This window comes from Plecotus auritus (genome assembly GCF_963455305.1).
Source record: "Plecotus auritus genome assembly, chromosome: 6".
In the NCBI taxonomy this organism is placed as follows: domain Eukaryota; kingdom Metazoa; phylum Chordata; class Mammalia; order Chiroptera; family Vespertilionidae; genus Plecotus; species Plecotus auritus.
In genome coordinates, this window is record NC_137773.1 from 144410553 (window position 1) to 144433359 (window position 22807).

Sequence of the window (22807 nt, forward strand, 5' to 3'; positions counted from 1 at the left end):
GCTGCTCCGCCGCCAAAGCTCGCGCGGGGGAAGCGGGGCAGTGGCCGGGCCGGTGCGGGCGGACCTAGCAGCCAGCGATTTCTCCCGCGGCGGCGGCGGCGGCTGCTGCTTGGCTCGCGGGGCGCGCTCTGACTCTTCCTCTCTGGGCAGGCTCGGGGGCGCGCGCACTGTCGGCGTCCTGGGACCTCGAACTCCAGGGCCTTGACTGGACAGGCCGCGGATCTCCCACCCCTGCCCCGAGAGTGAGTCCGTCGAGACCGGGCCGCCGCCAAGCAAGGGTGCCCCAGGCTCGGAAGAACAGCCAAGCGGGGTAAGGTATGGGGCGAGGGCGCGGGCACTTATGTCGAGGGCCTCTAGACCCGGCCCGGCGTGCTCTTGGGCAGGCTTCCCTCCCTGCGCCTCGGGGGCCCCCCTTGTCACCCCAGTCCTATCTGATAACCACGCATCCTTCCAGGCCTGGCCGGGTAACCTGTGAGTGTCTGGAGGAGAACACCCTTCCCCCCCCCCCCACACACACACTGCAAACTAGGGGGGAGGCCACGTCCCTGAGTCACGCCTCGTGGAGGAGAGGAAGGGCCGCTTTCTACTTTCTCTGTCTTTCAGGGGAGAAGGATGGCTTCTAAGTCTCGTTTTCTGACTTTTCCTTCTTTCATGACCCACTCGCCTCCCTCTGTCTCTACTAGGTGTTTTTCAGAGTTCCAAAGGTTTGTGTTCTTAGGAGAACCTCATATCCCCCATAAAGGAACTTTTCTCTAAAGTCGAGGATCACTTTTTTGGACCCAAACTCCTTTGAGAAATTCCAGAGAGCCATGGTCCCCGTCCACAGAAAATACGAAGGTTTTTGTAGGATCTTGCAGGCAATTAGTTCAGTTAATTGATGAGCACTCAGACCCTGGTACCAGCTGTGTGGCCTTGCATTGCCTGGTCTCAGGTGCCTCACCTGTCAAGCAGTAGTAACAGCCTCTTCGGGGCGTTGCGGAGCTGCAGGGTGTTGTGAGGAGTAAAGGTACTAACCTGTGGGACGCATTTGGAACAAAGCTCACAACATATTAAGTGCCATGCCTGAGTTAGGCATTGTTGTTACCGACTACCGTGAATGCTGGTTCAGAAACGTTCCCTGTATGGTTTATATTTTTCTGTTGAAACAGTTAACAGGCTCACCCCTTTCCATATTCACTGCTGAAGCTCCCTTTAAGCCTTTGAATACTTTTCCTCATTCTATCTCAGGGGGCTCACACTCCCTGTCCCATTTATTTGTTCTCTTTTTATTAAGTCAGTAGCTCATTCTCTTCCTTATCCCTTTTCCCCCAAGCCCTAGTTTTTTTGTGTTTTTGTGTTGTTTTTTTTTCATTTGACTTCTACAGCCTAGATTTTCTGGGCCACTTTTTTGTTTCTCTTAATGGCTTGAAATCATTTTCACTTGATAAATATAAGTTGAAGTTACTCAGCTGTTCTCTAACCTGTCTGTTCAAAATTAAATATAAAATAATATAGTTGAGCTGATAGTACACGTTGCTTTTCCATTTCATTGATTGGCATATAATTTAGCTAAACCTTGATCATTATCCTATTACTATAATAAATTTTTCATAGCAGTGTCCATTTTCAAGTAGGACCAAGGAGAAAAATCAGATGCCTGGAGCCTGGAGTCCCTCATACTTGTGTGCTGGCTCTTGATGCATGTTATTTGCTAGAACATCTTGTGCCTGTATCTGGAGTCTAGTCTAAGGGCAGACATGGTGTGTACAGTGCTGTTCTGGCAGGAGAGGTGCAATTTCAGCAATGTGGCACTTAACGCTTGCTAATAAAGGCTCAAGACCTACTAAACTCATAACTTTTTAGTTCTCTATTTCTAGTGGTTTAAGAGAAAATGGGCTTTTCAAGCATGGAATACTTTTATGACCATTTTGTGATCATGTAACTTTCCCTCCAACTCTTGTAGATGTGTAGCCCCACTGGCACCTTCAAGTTTTCCCTTTGCTGCCAAAATTCTTAACTGTCTGAGCTTTGTCCTCTCAATACAATTTAACACTGCATGTACAAAGCATTTATGGATGAACATTATACATTAAAATACACTCGATTCAAAGGTTGCTTTTTATAATTAGGAATTGAAATGTGAACATTTGCTTTTTTTTTTTAACATAGCTTTGTTTTCTTGCTGTTGATAATACATGAGTTATTTATATTTACAGAGCACTTCACCATTTAAAAATCCTTTGAAAAAAATAAATAAAAACCCTTTTAGGCCCAGCTGGCATGGCTTAGTGGTTGAGCATCGACTTATGAACCAAGAGATCATGGTTTGATTCCGGCCAAGGAACATGCGTGGGTTGCAGGCTCAATCCCGGTAGGGGGCGTGCAGGAAGCAGCCAATCAATGATTCTTTTTCATTATTGATGTTTTTATCTCTTCCTCTCTGAAATCAATAAAAATATATTGTAAAAAATAAAATAAAAAGCCCTTTTAAGTATATGAAAGTTTATGGAACAAGATGAGGAGATGGACTAATACAATATTAAATTCGTGGTAAAGGTAGTGAATGAGAACCTAAGTGTTCTGACTTCTAGTCCATTGTTTGTTGGTCTGTCAGTCTTAACAGTTAGCCAGGAACAAAGGATGAAAAGGGAGAGTTTAAGAAGAAGTTTTAAAGCAGGGGAAGGAAATTTCTAGTTTGGGCATTAAATATTAGGTATTGAGTTGTACATGAGCATCTTATTTTTTATCTTTAAACTTAGGCATATATCTTTTAAAGGTTGAATAATGAGCCATACTATCTATGAATTTACTCATAGTTTATATTGTCGCTAGGCAAACTTGACTTTTTTTGACTGTCATATTTAAACTCTTATTGCAATATGTATCATAATGGATCTCAGAAGAAATTAGAAGGCATAGAGTTGAGAGTTAGAATTTTGAAGTTGTAATGAGTTTTAAAGATTATTTACTTATTTATTTATTGAGTGGGAAACTAAGTTTTATTTAGGTAGAGAAAAAGAAAAAAACCAGGATTCAGGTTCCTGGAGACAGGATAAGGGGGTAAGCTTGGGAGTGACTGGCACTGCTCCCCTGGTTTCAAGTCTCAGATCATGGCTGTGAGAGAAGCAAAACATGTCCAAGTGAACTCATGAGTTAGTTGCTAAGATTATTAAATATACTTGCCTCTTTAACCTTGACCTTTTCGTTTTAATCTGGGGTACATGGCTCTAGAGGTGATATGCATAGATTTAAAAGTAGATTTTTGAACCCTTGGAAATTTAAAGCAAAATTATATGCATTTGCATATTTTTTCCTGGAGAGAAGATTCATAGTTTCATACTTTCTAAGGTGAAGGTTTTGGACAACTCTGACTTTTATAAAATTATTTCTTTTACTGAGCTAGAAGTTACATCTTCACTGGTTCTAGTACTCTCTTCTGTATGTGGATTTTCAAATATTTGAAGACTAGAGGCCTGGTGCACGAAATTGTGCACAGTTGGGGTCCCTCTGGGTGGTCTGCAAGGATCGGGCCGAAACCCACAGTTCAACGCTGCCTGCAGCTCCTACCTGCTTCTGCTCCTGCTCATCCCGGCCCAAGTGTGCCTGCCACGGGCTCGCACCCAATCAGTCCCGATCTGGAGAGGCTCGCGCTGCCACAGCATCGCTTGCCAGCCATGAGCCCTGCATCTGGCACCCTCCCAAGGGGAGTGGCCTGCGGGATCGGGCTGAAACCAGCTCTCTGACATCCCCCAAGGGGTCCTGGATTGCAAGAGGGCTCAGGCCAGGCTGAGGGACCCCACCGGTACACGATTGGGCTGGGGAGGGACTTCGGGAGGGCGCCAGGGTGTGTCCAGCCCATCTCGCTCAGTCCCAATTGGCTGGACCCCAGCAGGAAGCTAACCTACTGGTCGGAGCATCTGCCCCCTGGTGGTCAGTGCACGTCATAGCGACTGGTCGACCAGTTGACTCTCTGCCCCCTGGTGGTCAGTGCACAACATAGTGAGCAGTTGAGCAGCCTTAGCATATTATGCTTTGATTGGTTGTTCGGTTCTGCCGTTCAGTCAATTTGCATATTATCCTTTTATTATATAGGACTAGAAGCCCGGTGCACGAAGATTCGTGCAGGAATGGGCCTTCCTTTCCCTGCCGGCTCTGCCTTTCCACTCCAGCCCTGGAGCTGCCTCTTTCTGCTCCAGCCCCGCCTTCCCATGCTGCCCAGAGGCCCTGAACGGCTGGGGTGGTGTGGAACACCTGTGTCATCGCCATGGTGACGACACAAGCATCCCACCTCACCCCTGACCGCTCAGTGCCTGTGTATGCAAATTAACCCACCATATTTGTTGGGTTAATTTGCATACTCACTCCTGGTTGGCTGGTGGGCATTGTGAAGGTACGGTCAATTTGCATATTTCTCTTTTATTAGTGTAGATACTTATATTCCACTGACTCTTCCCATTTCTAGCCATAATCTTCTCAGTCTTTTTGTTTTGATTTGAGCCTCCTCACAATACTAATGGCTTATTCATGGATTTATTTCAATTCATCCTTATTCTTTTTAAAAATGTGGTTCCCAATATTAGATATTAACCAGTAGAGACCACAAGTTACCTCCCTGATTTTAAACAAACATTTTTTTGTTAATCCTCACCCAAGGATATTTTTCCATTGATTTTTAGGGAGAGTGGAAGAGAGAGGGAAAGACAGAGAGAAACATCTATGTGAGAGAAACATGTCAATTGGTTGCCTCCTGCCAGGGCCTGAGGAACCTGCAACCAAGGTAAGTGCCCTTGACTGGAATCAAACCCAGGACCCTTGGTCTGCAGGCCAACGCTCTATCCACTGAGCCAAACTGTCTAGGGCCTCCCTGCTTTTAAAGCATGCAGTTTAAGATTAGAGTAGACTTGCTACTATGAATGAAAAAAGAAGTTACATGGAAAGAACCTCACAGAATGATCCTATCTAATAAAGAGGGAATATGCTAATTAACCATCACTCCTTCACAAAGATGGCTGCACCCACAGCTGAGGCTAACTTCCCATAAGGAGCCTTAACAAGCAATCAGCAGGGACCTGAGGCTACTCCCTCCCCTGCCCCCGTCGGGCTTGACAGAGGACCTCAGCCCACCTTCCACACCCGGCAGGGCTAGACAGGGGATCTCAGGCCATGCCCCCCAAACCGGCGGGGCTTGACAGAGAACCTTAAGGTGCGCTTCCCGTCCTGGTGCTGGGCTAGGGGACCTCAGGCTGCTCCCCCCGCCCCAGCGCCAGGCCAGGGGACCTCAGGCCGTGCCCCCCCACCTGGCAAGGCTTGACAGGGGACCTCAGGCCACGCTCCCCACCCCGGCACCAGGCCAGGGGACCTCAGGCCACACCCCCCGCCCCAAGCACCGAGCCAGGGGACCTGAGGCTGCGCCCTCCTGCCTGGCGGGGCTTGACAGGGGACCTCAAGGTGCACTCCCAGTGCTGGGTCAGGGGAACTCAGGCCACGCCCCCCGCCCAGGAGGAACCTGAGGCTGCATCCCCCCCCTGCTGATGGGGCTTGACAGGGGACCTGAGACTGTTCCCCCCTCCTGGTGCCGGGCCGGGGGACCTGAGTCTGCGTCACACCCCCCCCCCCCCGCCTGGAGGGGCTTGACGGGGGACCTCAGGCCATGCCCCCCACCCAGCGGGGCTTGACGGGGGACCTCAGGCCATGCCCCCCATCCTGGCGCCGGGCCAGGGAACCTGAGGCTACATTCCTTGCCCTGTGGGGCTTGACAAGGGTGGGATTAGCCAGGTCTGGATCTATCCCAATGAGCGCAGGGGCCGGCTGGGTCTGGGTCTCACGCGATTTTGAGGCGCATGTGGGTGGACGGGGACTTGACTCTGGGTCCTGTGGTGTGCCCCAGACTCTAACAGGAGGAAGGTTTTCATATACATTTTACTAATTTTCTTTCATCTCTGATACTTCTATTATAGAGAAAGGGCAAATAGCAATATTAAATTATTTCCTCTAATTAATCCCCTTTTAATGTGCATGAATTTCGTGCACTGGGCCACTAGTTTGATCATAAATTCCTAACTGGGCAGGTCATGGTGGATAGTATGCCCCAGACCTATAACTTCTTTAGTGAAAGGTTTTAAGCCACCCCTGTCTTGTTGTTGTGCATATAGGTTAATGCACCTTTGAAATACCAGAAATAATTACCCTCGAAAGGGGTACTAACCCTCCAGGAAGCACATAATCTATCCCAGTGGTCGGCAAACTGTGGCTTGCGAGCCACATGAGGCTCGCCTGCTGTGGTTTGCCGCTCTGTTGACCAATGAGTTTGCCGACCACTGACCTAGACTCTCGATTCCAATAATTACAGGCTGTTGTTGTTCCTTATGATTAAGCCCCTATCCCAGTGGTCGGCAAACTCATTAGTCAACAGAGCAGCAAACCTCGGCTCGCGAGCTGCCTGTGGCTCACGAGCCGCAGTTTGCCGACCACTGATCTATCCCATAATCCTATCCCTGCCTTGCCTTCTCCCACCTCTATGTAATTTTCCTTACATTTCCTCCTTAATTTCAAATGCATAAAAGAAGCTGCAAAACTGTTATTCTCCGAAGTATTTGAGATCTTGTTCCCCAGTATATGTTTTTAGTTTGGCTCAAATAAACTCTTTAAAAAAATTCCCTAACGATTTGGACGTTCTTATATCAACACTTTTTTGGCAACCACATTGCACTGTTAATTCATAAATAATGCCCTGGTTAAGACTAATTCTGGGACTAGCCTGCCTGGGTTTAAATCCTGGCTCTAGAGTTTATTAGCTAGATGACCTTGAGTAAATTATGTAAACATTTTTGGGCCTCAGTTTTCTCATCTGTAAATTGGGTTTTTTATACATATTTTTAAGTTGATTTCAGAGAGGAAGGGAGAGGGAGAGAGAGAGAGAAACATCAGTGATGAGAGAGAATCATTGATTGGCTGCCTCCTGCACTCCCCCTACTGGGGATTGAGCCTGCAACCTGGGCATGTGCCCTGATTGGGAATCAAACCGTGACCTCCTGGCTCATAGGTTGATGCTCAACTACTGAGGCACACCAGCCAAGTGTGGTTATGTGTTTTTTTAAGTTGAACAAATCAATATTCAAAGATAATAGAGAGCATGAGCTGTGCAGGCATTCTAAGGATGAATGAAAATCTTTGTGAAAAATTCCATCATAAATGAAAAGCAGTAGAATACCTGCTGATGATAACATTCTGCCTGCAGTTTTTCCATTAAGTTCATGCTCTTCAAGACATTGTACTATATCACAGTTGCTATAAAAGTAATTACTAAACATAGATCTTAAAAGAAAATAATTTGTGGAAGATTAACCATAGTGGTCAGAAAAATTATTTTGGAAAGGTTTTCCAAGAGTACTTAACTATTTTTGATCTTGAAAAACTTACTTGAAAAGCTTTTAAGTCAGTAGTTTTTCCAATACAGATTTTCATAAGAGAATTATTTTGGTTGAGAAAGTGGTGGTAAGGGCAGCTTAAATTCTTATCTAATGAAATTCAATTACAATATGAATTATTTGATTATTATGTGAAAAAAAAGAGCCTAGCTGATCTCTCAAAATTTTTGTGTTGTTATAATAAAAACTTTAGACAGATATGTCAGGCAACTAAGATCACTTATTAGGCTTACTTCAAAATTGTAAAAATGGAGAAGCAAAAGGCAAAGAGAATTATTTCAATAAAGGTACCAAAATGCTAATCATTACTCAGATTTTTGTCTTTTTTTTTTTTTTTAAGTGAAGTGTTTAGTGAAACATAGAGATAACTAGAGTAGATGCAGCTGTTGATATTTCAACTATAAGAAATCCATAGTTTCTGTAGAGGTGTTCTGCTTCTTTCAAGTTTCAGCTTTTCAAAGCTGGAACTCAGGAAGACAACACTGAACAGGATTAGTGTGGAAACAAGTAATGCAAAAACATCAAAGAAAAACTCAATACCGAAATAGTTCAGTATTATCAGCGAGTTACTTTAAACCTAGAAAATGCTTTCCATTAGGGGGTATCAATATTTATTTAGGTGTTAGCAGACGTTGGATTCTTTTCCAATTAATATCAGAATGATTTTTGGTCTGTTAGAGGTAATAGCTTCTTCCAGGGACCTTGGCAAATTTGAGCAAAGACTTGCTAACTCAATTAGTAAACTAGTTAATTATAATGTAAAAGCGGCTAAATGTTTTAATTAATGAGCTCTCTCTAAAAGAACTAAAAAAAGTCTTCCCTCTTCCCAAATCAGATTTTCTTTTATTGTCAGATTCAATGTTCTTGGGATGGTCTGGACTATCAGATGCTACCACTTTGAGAAAGGTCTGTTCTGAGTTATTAGTTTTCTTAGCTAAAATTACACTCTGGGGAAAGAGTTCAAGACAATTGCATTTCCTCTCTGGACATAAGTGACATAAAAGAAGAATAAATTTCAAGAAACTGAAACAGTAATCTAAAGCATGTGAAACTAATGCTAAAAAAAGACTTTCTAGAAAGGGGTCACCACATAAAAAACCCTTCTTCACCATAAACAGAAAAGAATTCCAAGATGAGAGAGGTCATAGTAAATAAAGAAAATAAGAGATTCTTTTATATAAGCAGGCCATGGATAAAAAGTGCAATCCTGTTTACAAGGCTGAGCTGCAACCCATGAAATATATATTAGAAAGGATTCATGGTTTTTCATTTTATAAATAAGGACACAAGTTGTTTTACTGGGATCAGAAAGACAGCAATGGCAGAACTGGAGCTCAAACGTGAATCTATATGGCTCGAGTGCTAGCCACTCCGCTATTGCCTGGCTAAAATATTGTCTTAGGCCTTCAACATTCAAGCAAAAATCCAAAAATCTTTAGAGATTCTTCTTAGTTGTGTCTTTCTAGTATAGTTTCTGTTTTATCTGGAGTGTTGTGAATTCATTCAAATATAAATGAGGGATTTGAAAATTTACCATTGTTCTTGATTGATCATCCTTTCACTAGGGTCACTGTTTACCATAACTGAACAAATAGACCATTTCTGTGTGATGTATGTGATATCTTAAATTCAGTTGTATTTCAGTTCATTGGTTAAATCATGATTATGAGCTGCATGAATCTATTGTATACTGACTAGGTTAGTGTGAATAGAAACACGTACATACTCAAGATGTTAACCTAACTTCTTCGTAACGTAAGTATTTTACTTTTATTGTCAGGCTTATATTATGTACTACAAGTCCTTTTGACTTGTTCAAAAATTAAATATATGTAATAGTTATAATGAAATTATGTCACATCTTAAAGTTGTGATGAAGAAGAGAAAAAGGCTAAAAGTGTTCCCAAAACACAAGAAGAATAAAAATATAATAGCAAATAATAGTGCCATCTATTGTTGGTCACAGAGCAGAAGCACCATGTATTTCAGTCAAAGATGCTGTGGCTAATGATGCTGTTATCACCAAGGGTGTGGGTATGTCTGGTAAGTTGAATATGCAACAGGAAAATAAGTTTCTTTGAAAATAATGATTGTACAAATCTTGTTATTAAAGTAGAAAATATAGCACAAAGGATTTTTTTTTTCTCTTCACCTTTAGCTCTAGGTATATATGGAAGCATTCTGACAAACTGCTCAACAGAGCTCAACTATCTATCTACCTATCTGTCTTAGTAGCAGAAGTCTCTGACTTATTTAATACTTCCCATTTGTGTAAAATTCACTCCAGTATTTCACCTTGGAAAAAAAAAAACAATTTGACTGGAGAAGATGCAGCCTACTGCATCTAATATAATAGAGAGCTATTATATTAATTTGACTTACTAATTTATGTAAAACTTTTTCTGATTATTTTTTATCATTTTAACTACCTCAAGGGTAGAGTAATTCTCAGCCCACCATCTACTTGTTTAGTAAACCTCCTAATGAATAACTAGGCAGAATATGAAGCAATTTTTCATGTTGTAACTAATAGCAACTTTGATGAATTTTGCATAGTTAATCCACATCTATTGTAAGTAACCAGACCTTGCTAAACTTTTTATGTGCAATGTAAATATTGTAAGCTGTGACAATTTACATTTTCTTGTGCTTAACGTGTGTGAATCTTATTGTGTTTGATATTCCCCATTAAGACACTCCCTACTCTCAGTCTTAGCGCTTGGTTATCTTGTACAAATCCCACATTTCCTCAAGAGGAGTATAGGAGATCAAGTGCTAAGGACAAGGAAATAAAGTAGGCCATTTGTGTTTTCTGGATTCTTCTGGGCTTAGGGTCTCAAATTTGCCTTTTCTGATTTCTTGTACTAATATTCAACTGTTACCGATTACTGCATTAATATCCGGCTGTTACCAATTTCAAAATTTTCTAGAATAAAAGCATTCCTCATAGAGGTAAAACCTCTATAGAGGTAAAACCATGTATAAAAACGACTTTTATGGACAGGTGACAGATTTAAAAATTGCACTTAAAGCCCTGCTGGCATGGCTCAGTGGTTGAGCTTCGAACTATGAACTAGGAGGTCATTGTTCAATTCCCAGTAAGGGCACATGCCTGGGTTGCGGACTTGATCCCCTGTACGGGGCATGCAGGAGACAGCCAATCAATGATTCTCTCTCATCATTGATGTTTCTATCTCTTTCCCTCTCCCTTCCTCTCTGAAATCAATAAAAATATTTTTTTTTAAATTGCACTTAAATTTTAATAACTAAATAGCATCTCTGTAACTTACACCCTAGTGTCCCTTTCCAGTTATGAATCCCTCTTCCCCAAGGGAATTATTCTGACTTCTAACAGCATGAATTGGTAAAACCACCTTTCACAGTATCTACTTTTAGTTCTTTTGATGATTATCACTCTTAATGGTATAATTATTGCTTTACTTTTTAAAATATTTTTTTATTGATTTCAGAGAGGAAGGAAGAGGGTGAGAGAGAAACATCAATGATGAGTATCATTGATTGGCTGCCTCCTGCATGCCCCCACTGGGGATCGAGCCCCCAACCTGGGCATGTGCCCTTGACCGGAATCGAACCCAGGACCCTTCAGTCCGCAGGCTGACGCTCTATCCACTGAGCAAAACCAGCCAGGGCTGCTTCACTTCTTTTTTAAAAAAAAAAAACTTATTTTGAACTAATTTTAGACTTACAGGAAATTTGTAAAAGTTGTACAGAGTTTAATTATATTTCTCAGCCAATTTCCCCTAATGTTAGTTTACATTTTATATAACCACTAGAGGCCCGGGGCACGAAATTCGTGCACGGCGGGGGGAAGGGGGTGTCCCTCAGCCCAGCCTACACCCTCTCCAATCTGGGACCCCTCGAGGGATGTCCGACTGCCCGTTTAGGCCTGATCCCGGTAGGATCAGGCCTAAACGGGCAGTCGGACATCCCTCTCACAATCCAGGACTGCTGGCTCCCAACTGCTCGCCTGCCTGCCTTCCTGATTGCCCCTAACCACTTCTGCCTGCCAGCCTGATCAACCCCTAACTATTCCCCTGCCAGCCTGATTGATGCCTAACTGCTCCCCTGCCAGCCTGATTGCCCCTAACTGCCCTCCCCTGCAGGCCTGGTCCCCCCAACTGCTCGCCCCTGCAGGCCTGGGTCCCCCCCAACTGCCTTTCCCTGCAGGCCCGGTTGCCCCCAACTTCCCTCCTCTGCTGGCCTGGTCACCCCTAACTGCCCTCCCTTGCAGGCTTGATTGCCCACAACTGCCCTCCCTTGCAGGCCTGGTCCCTCCCAACATCCCTCCCCTGCTGGCCATCTTGTGGTGGCCATATTGTGTCCACATGGGGGCAGCCATCTTTGACCACATGGAGGCAGCCATCTTGTGTGTTGGAGTGATGGTCAATTTGCATATTACTCTTATTAGATAGGATAGGGTAATTATCAAGAACAGGAAGTTAACATTGGTATAATATTGTTGACTCAACTCCAGCCAAACCTTATTTGAATTTCACCAAATTTTTTCACTAATGACATTTTTCTTTTACAGGATTCTATTCAGGATCCCACATTATACATTTAATTGCTATCTCTCCTTAGTTGTCTCTATTCTTTTTAAAAAATATTTTTATTGATTTCAGAGAGGAAGGGAGAGGGAGAGAGACAGAAACATCAATGATGAGAGGCAATCATCAATTGGCTGCCTCCTGCACACCCTACACCAGGGATCCAGCTTGCAATGCGAGCATGTGCCCCAACCGGGAATTGAACTGTGACTTCCTAATTCATAGGTCAACGCTCAACCACTGAGCCACGTTGGCCAGGCAGTTGTCGCTATTCTTTAACAGCCTTCAATTTTTCTTTGTCATATGACCTTGACACATTTGAAGAGTGCTGATATAAAATTTACAGAATTTTCCTCTATTTGGGTTTGTCCATTGTTGTCACTGGTTGGAGTGTGGTTATGCATTTTTAGTAAAAATATCACAAAAATAATGTCTTTCTGTTTTTCACAGAGCATCATATCAAGGGGTTCATCACGTTGTTATGTTTTAATCATTGGTGATGTTTATCTTTGTCTCTTGGTTAAGTTGATGGCTGCCTGGCACCCGGGACCCGGGCTTCCATCACAGCCTGGCAGCTGGCCTGGGCCCTCGGAGCCCCGGCTTCATCCTGAAGGACGTCTGTCTCGTCTAATTAGCATATTATGCTTTTATTGTTATAGATTGCTGATGGCTAACTTCCTCCTGCCCCCTCTTTAGTCCATTTTTTCACTGAAAATGTGTGAAAGAAGATAGGAGCCTTAATTCCAACTCTACTTCATGTCTCCTGTCACTCTAAACCATTAAAAGCCAAAAGTTTTGGTTATTTATAGTGACAAATTCCCCCATGGCAGCTGAAAGCTTTGTTCTCTTGTGACCTCAGCATTTGAGGGAATATTTACTTTATCTAATATTTCTAAGTGGTTTGTTAAGATAAAGTTTATTTAGTTCACTGTGTTGCCAGAAACAAAAATATCATTTTTTTGGTATCATTTCCTTCCTTTTCTGGGATTTCTTTTTAGTTGTACCTTCTGGATTGGTGTTCTAATTTTTTTTTCCAGTTTTTAAAAAACTTTTTGTTCTACTCTGTGGGAATTTCCAACCCTTCCTTTACGTTCTCTTCCTCTACCCCCTTCCTTTTTATTTTCTTTCTATTTTGTTTATTAATTTGGTTTACTGCTGTTTTGTTAAGTTGGTCTCTTCATTTCATATGAGAGGCTTTCCTCAGTTGTTCAGTAAACTTGGGCCATCTGTTCAGATTAAAGAGTGAGGCAGTAAAAAGCTCAGTAAAAACGTTGTCCATGGGGAGTTAACAGGAAGTCTTTTTTTTTTAATTTTTCAATAACAGTTTGACATTCAATATTGTATTAGTTTCAGGTGTACAACATAGTGGTTAGACAACCCCAATAAGTTCTGTACTCACCTGACACCATGCATAGTGATTACAATATATTGACTACATTCCCTATGCTGTACTTCACATCCCATGACTACTTAGTGACTGCCAATTTGTACTTCTTAATCTCTTTATCTTTTCACCCAGTCCCCCAACCCACCTCCCATCTGGTAACCATCATTTTATTCTCTGTATCTATGAATTTGTTTCTTTAACTGCAAATCTTAACACAGGGTGATTGAGTGGTTGTAGGTCTTTCCCCTTGGGTTACATTTTCCATGGAAGAATGTCCTAGCCCCCTGTTTGAACAGCCTGTGTTCTGGAAGCTGATTTGAGGAACAGAGGTGGGGTCCACTGTTCAGTATGTAAATCTTTAATCTCCATGTGGTATGATATGACAGACAACCCCTGTGTGTATCTGGTTTTTACATTCTATCTGGTTTAGTGTCTTAAGAAAGTAAACCACTTGTCTCTCGCTAGGGTTCAGGAGAGGCAGTTTCTTGGATACGTGGTAAGGCTTCTGGGTGAAAACTGTTCCTTACAAACATTCAACCAGTATTCCTATTTTCAGCCCAACCTTGACCCCTACCTTCAGATTCTTCAGCCTTTCTGTTGTGCTTGCTTCTTACTGGTTTCATACCCTCACCTGCCCTCACATGCATGCGGTTGGCGTGTTCTGTTTTACAAAGCCAACGAAGTGTTATAGTATTTATACTAGAGGCCTGGTGCACAAAAATGCATGCACTCGGTGTGGGGGGTCCCTCAGCCAGGCCTGCGCCCTCTTGCAGTCCGGGAGCCCCAGGGGATGTCTGACTGACTGCTTAGGCCCGCTCCCAGTCTGGTCTCCCTCTGTGGGAGGCGACCGGGCAGGCCAATCAGAGGACGGTGTTGGCCGGTGAGTGGCCAGCCGCACCCCCGCCTCTGTCACCCCTTTGCTGCCTGCTGGTCGCCGCCGGCCCCTCCCTCTGCCCATGCCTTGGCTGGCCTGGTGCTGCCTGCCGACCAGTAGTTCCGTGATTCGATTGATTTGCATGTTACGCTTTTATTATATAAGATCTCTCATCAGCTGTTGTCTCCTTTCATGTTATATATGTTTTTTTGTGAGTGATGCTTTTTTAGCATCATTTTAGTGTAGTTTTAGGAGAGAATGGATATTTAACAAAGATAATCTTACATTTTAATTGTGTCATATTCACTTAAAAATAGTATTGTTATAAATATTATTATAAATTCAGGATTTCTTTTATCTTCCCTTTCCACTAACATTTATTTCAGTGTTATATCACGAGTGAAGAGTAGAAGGATAGGTAAATATAGGAGGGAATGGAGAAGGGCAATAAGATACACAAAGAGGAAAAACAGGTTCCTTACTGACAAAGGATGAGAGGCTTAGCTATTGGTACCAGTGAGGCTGTAATGAAGTAATATCGCCATCTTCTGGCTTTTTAAAAACTGTTTCTGGAATTTTATCTGGGAATGTGAGTTACAAATACTTTTTTCCAGATTTTTCTTATGACTTGCATTGTGTTGTTTTCTTCTATATCTATGTATACATTATACTCATATCAGTTTTTTTCTTTGATGACTTCTAGGTTTGGACTTATATTTAGAAAAGTTTTCCACACACAAAGATTAAAAAATCTGACTCCCATGTTTTTTTCTAGTAACCTAAAAAATGGCATTGAATTCTTTGATCCATCTGGAATTTATTTTGAATGAGGGGTAAATTATGGCCCCGTTAATTTTTTTTTCAGATGGTTACTAGTTCTCAGTGCTACTTACTGAATAATTCACCTACTAAACCAATTATAACCGACTGATTTGAACTTTGATACATATTATGGATTTGGGTCTCTTCTTGTACTTGTTTTTCTATTCATCAAGCTATATGCCTTTTCATTTAACAAGTGTAATATTTTAATTATTGTAACTTTATAACTTACTTTAATAATTGGAAGGGGGCCCTAACTGGTTTGGCTCAGTGGATAGAGCATCAGCCTGCGGACTGAAGGGTCCCAGGTTCGATTCCGGTCAAGGGCATGTACCTTGGTTGTGGGCACATCACCAGTAGGGGGTGTGCAGGAGGTAGCTGATCGATGTTTCTCTCTCATCGACGTTTCTAACTCTCTATCCCGCTCCTTTTCTGTCTGTAAAAATCAATAAAATATATTTTAAAAAATAAAAGTAAAATAATTGGAAGGGGCTAATCCATACTCTATGTTTCCAGAATTTGTATAGCTATTCTTGTTTATTTTTTCACATAAACTTTTTTTTTCTTGCTCATTCCCTACTTTATTTTCTGTCCATTAAAGAAAAATTTTTATTATGTAAAGTACACATAACATAGGTCAGTGCTCAACCACTGAGCCACACCAGCTGGGCCAGAAGTCTTTTTAAGATAATTTTAAAGTATACATAAAATAATTTATATTCTTCAAAATTTATAAATAATATAAATTTCCAATAATAAATGAATTCCACAGCAATATTGGAACTGATCTTTTTATGATATGGAACATGTATATAGTAACATCTCATTTACTTAAACTTGATTGTAAATTTTGGTTATATATGACCTTGGACAAGTTATTTAAATTCTCTGACTCAATTTCCCCTCCTGAATAATGGAGATAACATCTATAGGGTTATTTGAGGAATTACCATAGTAAATAGCTCTTATGATGATGCTGATTATAAAATTGTTTCATTTTCATTTGAATACAGGTTAATGTACTTACATAAGTACGGTGGTATTCTAAATGAGAATTAGAAATTACCCTATTTTCATCACAGTTACTTCTTTTTTATTGTCTTCATTTTTCTCTTCTTGGACTTTTGGATAAATGGAACATTTATGCATAGTTCATTGTATAGTACTTTGTCTGCAAATTTATATTAACACCCCAATGATATTTTAAAAACTCATGTATCCTGTTGTGATAGGTCAAGTAAGGATAAATCTTAACATTTGTATTTCTAATCTAAAGCTACGTTGATCTGGAAATAAGATTTTGCTAAAGAGCATATGTGCAGCAAATGATGTAATCTATGTAGTCATTGTGCATAAGTGAATGAATGGTTTAAAATCTGGCTTGTACTGTTTGATCAAATAACCTTTTGTTAGGTTTTTGGCAGGATCTTGAAGTGTGATTTTGTTCTAAATTTGGACGATCTCCTAGATTCTAATGTTGCTTCTTTGGACAGGGCAGAAATAAGTTTTTTTTGTTAGACTTTTATTTTCAATAACTAAGAACAAATAATGTTATAATCTATGACAGTGTTTGAAACAAAAGTATCCTTAGGTTTTATTGTGGAAGCATGTATAGGAACATGTCATTAATCCAGTTTTGCCTGGGAACAAGGGAAGAATTCTACTTCTGTGGATATACTTGGTGAAATATAATTCTGTGTCTAATTTTCTTTAGTATTAAGCTAACAGTTGTCAACGTACTCATCTGTGCCTGGACCATTTACTCCCTTTCTACTGAGTTTAATTTGCTTCATTCCTGGAAAATCAAGTAAATTTAATAAGAATTTATCTTACATATATATAAAAGGTTAAGCGACCTATCGTGCGTTCGTATGTCCGACTGACCAGCCGGTACATATGACGTCACGCACACTGGGAATTTAAAAATAAACATTGACTCGCGCATGCACAATACATATAAAGTTCTCGTTGCTGCCAATCGCGTGCGTGTGCTAGTATTTCAATTTGTCATTGTTGATTGTGAATGTGGTTGTTTTTGTTGACATTTCTATTATAGAGCAAGGGCGAATAGTGATATTAAAATATCTCTTGTAATTAATTTCCTTCCAATGGTAATTGAAATTAAAATCCATGCACTGGGCCACTAGTGTTAAATAAAATCAGTGAGATGAAGGAAGGCCTAAGGTCTTAAGTGACTGACTAGTGTATGGGTTTTGTGAAAGCTAATTTAGGAACTGGGAATATTCTTTTCACTTATTTCTGAGCTTTGAGTGTTGTTGCAATGGGTGAAGGTTGTTTTTTTAGGTAAATGGATTTTAAATGGTGAATATAAACTTACCTGGTAATAGTTGAGAAATGAATATGGCTGATAATGCTGGCTTTTAAAGAATTAGGATGCAAATACTTTTACTTAATCTTTGGTGAACATAATTTAGTCTCTCTCTAGTTTAGATGTTCAGCTTTCTACTTAAAATCTTTCTGAGGCTTCCTGCTAATCTGATTTTTTAAAAAAATATATTTTATTGATTTTTTACAGAGAGGAAGGGAGAGGAAGAGAGAGTTAGAAACATTGATGAGAGAGAAACATCAATCAGCTGCCTCCTGCACACCCCCTGCTGGGGATGTGCCCGCAACCAAGGTACATGCCCTTGACCAGAATCGAACCTGGGACCCTTGAGTCCGCAGGCCGGCACTCTATCCACTGAGCCAAACTGGTTAGGGCTGATTTTTTTTTTTTAAGTAATGTCCTGCTTTACCTGGCATCCAACCTCATCTCTTAGAAGCCCTCCCTCTTGCCCTTTATTTTCAGGTACATAGATCTTCCTTCAGTTCCTGGTATTTCCCTTGTGCTTTTCTTCTGAACCCTGTGCTGGCTGCTCCCTCTGGCTGTGATGTACCCCTTTCTCTTTGCCAGTGGTTTACGTTGTTTATTTGTTTGTTGAGCTCAGCTCAAACCTTACTTCCTCCGAGAAATCTTCTCTAAAACCACCAGAATCCCAGTCTTTTATGTTACATTCTTCTTTTGCATCTTTTTGTCTCTGTAGTAGCACATATAGTTATTGTCATTAAGAGTTAATTTTGAGCCGAAACCGGTTTGGCTCGGTGGATAGAGCGTCGGCCTGCGGACTGAAGGGTCTCGGGTTCGATTCCGGTCAAGGGCATGTACCTTGGTTGTGGGCACATCCCCAGTGGGGAGTGTGCAGGAGGCAGCTGATCGATGTTTCTCTCTCATCGATGTTTCTAGCTCTCTATCCCTCTCCCTTCCTCTCTGTAAAATATCAATAAAATATATTTAAAAAAAAAAAGTTAATTTTGAAATTTATTGTCTAAAGCCTGCCTTCGTTTTTTGTGATAATGCTTTCTTTTTAAGTAAAAAATGAATCATTGTCAAAACAAAATGTTTTGCCTCCAAATAATTTTTATTTTTATTTATTTTTTATTTTTTTTAAAATATATTTTATTGATTTGTTACAGAGAGGAAGGAAGAGGGAAAGAGAGTTAGAAACATCGATGGGAGAGAAACATTGATCAGCTGCCTCCCGCACACCTCCTACTGGGGATGTGCCCGCAACCAAGGTACATGCCCTTGACCAGAATCGAACCTGGGACCCTTCAGTCCGCAGGCCGACGCTCTATCCACTGAGCCAAACCGGTCAGGGCTCCAAATAATTTTTAAAGCATAAGGGGAAAGGTCATTAATGAGGAACATATTTTCATTTTTCAATGTTTTTATTTTATTTTTATTTTTAAGCTACACAGTCACTAAGCAGTTTTTAAACATAGGTTTCATGATCCTTTTGACTTCATGCTTTTAAAAGGAGTCATTTATCTTCAAACATAACAAATTTCAGAATCCATTAAAATTATTTTATTCAAATTATGTTTTCCAAAAGGGAGGGTTCTATGCTAGTCATCTTTGAAAGTTCTCATACCATTTCAGAATGAACGTTTGCTAGAATGAACGTTCCAGATGGACTTGGTGTCATAAGGGTCTGAGAGATAGCAAATGATGACGCAGAATTGTAGCCATTGTCCAATATCTTTTGTGTGAATTGTGTGAATGAATCAATTGAAGATACAGCAGCATTACCTACAGGACTGTCCAGTGATTCTACTGAAATTCCAATCTGAGCAACAGATGAAGTTCAGACAATGTTCATGGCTCCAAATGAGTGCCGGCTTCCTTCTCCAGCTTTAGGACCTGACATTTTGAAGATGGCACTTGGTTTCCCACTCGTGACAAATCCTAGGAGTTGCTATACTGGCATTCCATTTGAATTAGGATAGGCAAAGTAGACAGATCCTCCCATCCCCTCAGGAAATGGGATTGTTCCCAGCATAAAAACCACAACATGGTTAATATTTTCATAATCAGGCAAATCAAAAATTAATTTATCGTCTGCCACTTGCTGTGCAGCTGTTTGCACCAGCTTCCCTTCACTAAGCAGCCAAACATGGTGGTGGCAGCCTAATGCCTGCCTTCTTAGTGAGTATGCAGACTCCATGGAGGCAGGGACTGTTATTGTTTCTCGCTATGTCTTTAATGCTCAGCCTAGTGTTTGACATGCGGTAGGCAGTAATACTGAACAATAAACAAATGAGCAGTGCTCAGACAACATGATTCATTATTTCACTGCACTTATGTAGAAGACTCTGTTAAAAGTTGTCATTAATTGCTTGTAATATTAACCGGTTTTCATCATTGTAGAGTCCGGAAAAATTATTTTTCAATTTAAAAAAGTGAGCAATGAATATAAAGCAATTATCTTTTTTTTTAAGTGTGAAATGTCAGTGGTTTCAGCTTTTAGTTTGTAAAAGTGTTTTTAAAATTTTACCCTTGCCTACTATTCATTTTACCTTAAAATTAGCGAAATTAAATTTACCCTATTAAGATTTTTCCCCCTAAAATATAAAAATATAGTTGTATTGATTTTTAGAAAGAGAGAAAGGGAGAGGGAGAGAAAGAAACATCAACCGACTGCCTGCTGCACATCCCCTACCAGGAATTGAGCCCACAACCTGGGCATGTGCCCTGACGAGGAATCGAACCAGCAACCTTTTGGTGCACAGGTTGACACCCAGCCAACTGAGCCACACCGGCCAGGGCAGTTCTAAAACACTTTTTGTTTATGATAGGAAAGTGATAATCAAAATTCAGCTGTATAGCTTAGTGATATTTCAGATGTGTGAATATGTTAAATGTTTACATTTCTTTTCATTTTCTGCTGCCAAGTCATAGTAAGTGGGATTATCATACATTACTAAAGGGTAAAAATAAATATAACATTGAGTATATAATTTACTAAATAGTTCTTTAAAAACAAACAAAAAAATATTACTTGAGTTCTAACGTGCCAGACACTGGTTATAATAGGTAGGTTCCCTACCTCAAGGAACTTACATTTTAGTTGGCAGAGATAGACAACATTTTGATAATACACAAATGACAACCCGATGTGTACTAAAAAAGGAGAAAGTAGGAGAGAGCATTAAGTAGAGACCTCTGACCTAGTCTGGGTAGTGGGAGAGGAACAGTTCTCTCAGAGGAAGTGATATTTGAGAAGAGATCCAAAGGAGGAGGAATTAACCATTGGTGAAAGTTCCAGGCAAAGGGAACAGCATGTGCAGAGGCCCTGAGGCAGGAGGAGCATGTGTTTGAGGAACTGACAGAAGGCCAATGGAACCAGATCAGAGAAGGGTATGGGAAAATGGTTCAACACAGACCTGGAGAGATAGTCAGAGACCAGATCAAACATGAAGGATTGAGTCATTAAAATGTGATTACTGCCAGCTGTTTAGAAACAGGAATTCTATAAAGTGTTCATCAGCCAGGGACTAGTTCAGTCAGTCCTATTTAATAGAAGGGTAATATGCAAATAGACCGAACGGCAGAGCCACCGGTCACTATGATGCGCACTGACCACCAGGGAGCAGACACTCAAATCAGGAGCAGGGGGAGCACAGCTCAACCACAAGCCGGGCTGACGGCTGGTGAGCGCAGCGGCCCGCCTCCACAGCAGTGTTAAGAATGTCTGACTGATGGCTTAGGCTACTAGTTGGACATCCCCCGAGGGCTCCCGGACTGCGAAAGGGTGCAGGCCAGGCTGAGGGACCCCCCACCCCAGTGCACGAAAGTCGTGTACCAGGCCTCTACTTATGATATAATGATGTAAAGGACTCCTATATAATAAAGAGGAAATATGCAAATTAACTGTCACAAGATGGCTGTGCCCACAGCGGAGGTGGGGTTCCCATAATGAGCGATCATCAGGGACTTGAGGCTGTGTGGAGCCAGGCCGGGGCAGGGGACCTGAGGCTGTACCCCCCGCCCAGTGGGCCTTGACTGGGGACCCCAGGCCGTGCCCCACACCCAGTGGGGCTTGATGGAGGACCTCAAGGCACGACCCCCCAGCCCAGGCTGAGGGACCTCAGGCCACACTGTCCACCCTAGCGCCAGGCTGAGGGACCTCAGGCCACAGCCCAGTGGGGCTTGATGGGGGACCTCAGGCTGTGCCCCCCACCCAGCAGGGCTTGACAGGGGACCTCAGGTCGTGCCCCCTGCCCAGCGGGGCTTGATGGGGTAGCTCAAGGCACGCCCCCCGCCTCAGTGCCTGGCCAGGGGACCTAAGGCCGCGCCCCCTGCCCCAGTGCCCGGCCAGGGGACCTGAGGCTGCGCCCCCCATCCTGGCGCTGGGCTGGGGGACCTCAGGCCGTGCCCCCACCCAGCACTGGCCCGGGGGACCTCAGGCCGTGCCACATGCCTGGTGGGGCTTGACAAGGGGACCTGAGGCTGCACCCCGCAACCAGTGAGGCTTGATGGGGGTGGGGCCGGCTGGGTCTGGATCTCGCCCAATGGGTGTGGGGCCAGCCGGGTCTGGGTCTCGGCATGATTTCGAGGCGCGTGTGGGTGGGCGGGGACTTGACTTTGGGTCCTGTGGCGCGCCCCAGACTCTGACAGGAGGAAGATTTTCATATACATTTTACTATTTTTTTCTCATCTCTGACACATTATAGAGAAAGGGCAAATAGCAATATTAAAATATTTTCTCTAATTCCCTTTTAATGTGCACAAATTTCATGCACTGGGCCACTAGTGAAACTATAAAAAGAAATGAGGAACTTACTAAGAAAATTTTAATTTAATATTGAAATTAATAAAAGAAGGAACTAAAAAGGGTGAAAATCTGATCTAATGATATATGACTTATCCTATATGAAATTCTGAAGGCTTCTTTTGGTATAGTAAGATATTCTTTTATATGGGTTTATTAAAATAATTACATTTTTTGCTATATCTTGAGGATATATTCATTGTATCTCAAGTCAGATATATTTTGTAATTTAGTATAGTAGGTAAGAACATGTCTGCTAGTTTTCTTTGTGTGCGTTTTTTTTTGTTGTTGTTGTTGTTTTTTGCTAGTTCTTGGGTTGATCTGGCATTGCCATTTACACAGTTGGTTAACTGGGCAAATTACTTCAACTGTAAAGTTCAGTTTGTCATCTGTAAAATGCAAATAGTATATTTACCTGATAGAGTTGTGGTACGAATTATGTGAGATCCTACATGTGAAGCACTTAAAAGAGTGCCTTAGTATGTATATTTTCCAAACTTTGAAACATGAATTTGTATTTAAAATTAATAATATCTTCCACATAAATATACTGCCTTTGCTGAAATTAAAGTTTTAGTAGCATCTTTTACAGCAGTGTTAGGAAGTCTACAAACTCGGATTCAAGTGACGTTAATTCT

General features: G+C 41.7%; 1 protein-coding gene and 1 pseudogene across 22 annotated transcripts in view; one reads left to right on the forward strand and one right to left on the reverse strand.

Moving 5' to 3' along the window:
* TFDP2 (transcription factor Dp-2) overlaps positions 1–22807 on the forward strand; it is a gene marked incomplete at its 5' end in the record, with an annotated part of 147901 nt that continues 125094 nt past the window's right edge. For 7 of the 21 annotated variants that reach the window (XM_080674119.1, XM_080674130.1, XM_080674141.1 and 4 more), the window contains one exon: positions 1–310. The remainder of the gene's footprint in view (positions 311–22807) is intronic. The other 14 variants (XM_080674142.1, XM_080674144.1, XM_080674135.1 and 11 more) reach the window with 6 other exon arrangements.
* LOC308250787 (protein Hikeshi-like) lies at positions 18935–19513 on the reverse strand (annotated as a pseudogene). The gene has a single exon. The product of its transcript is annotated as a protein Hikeshi-like (transcript).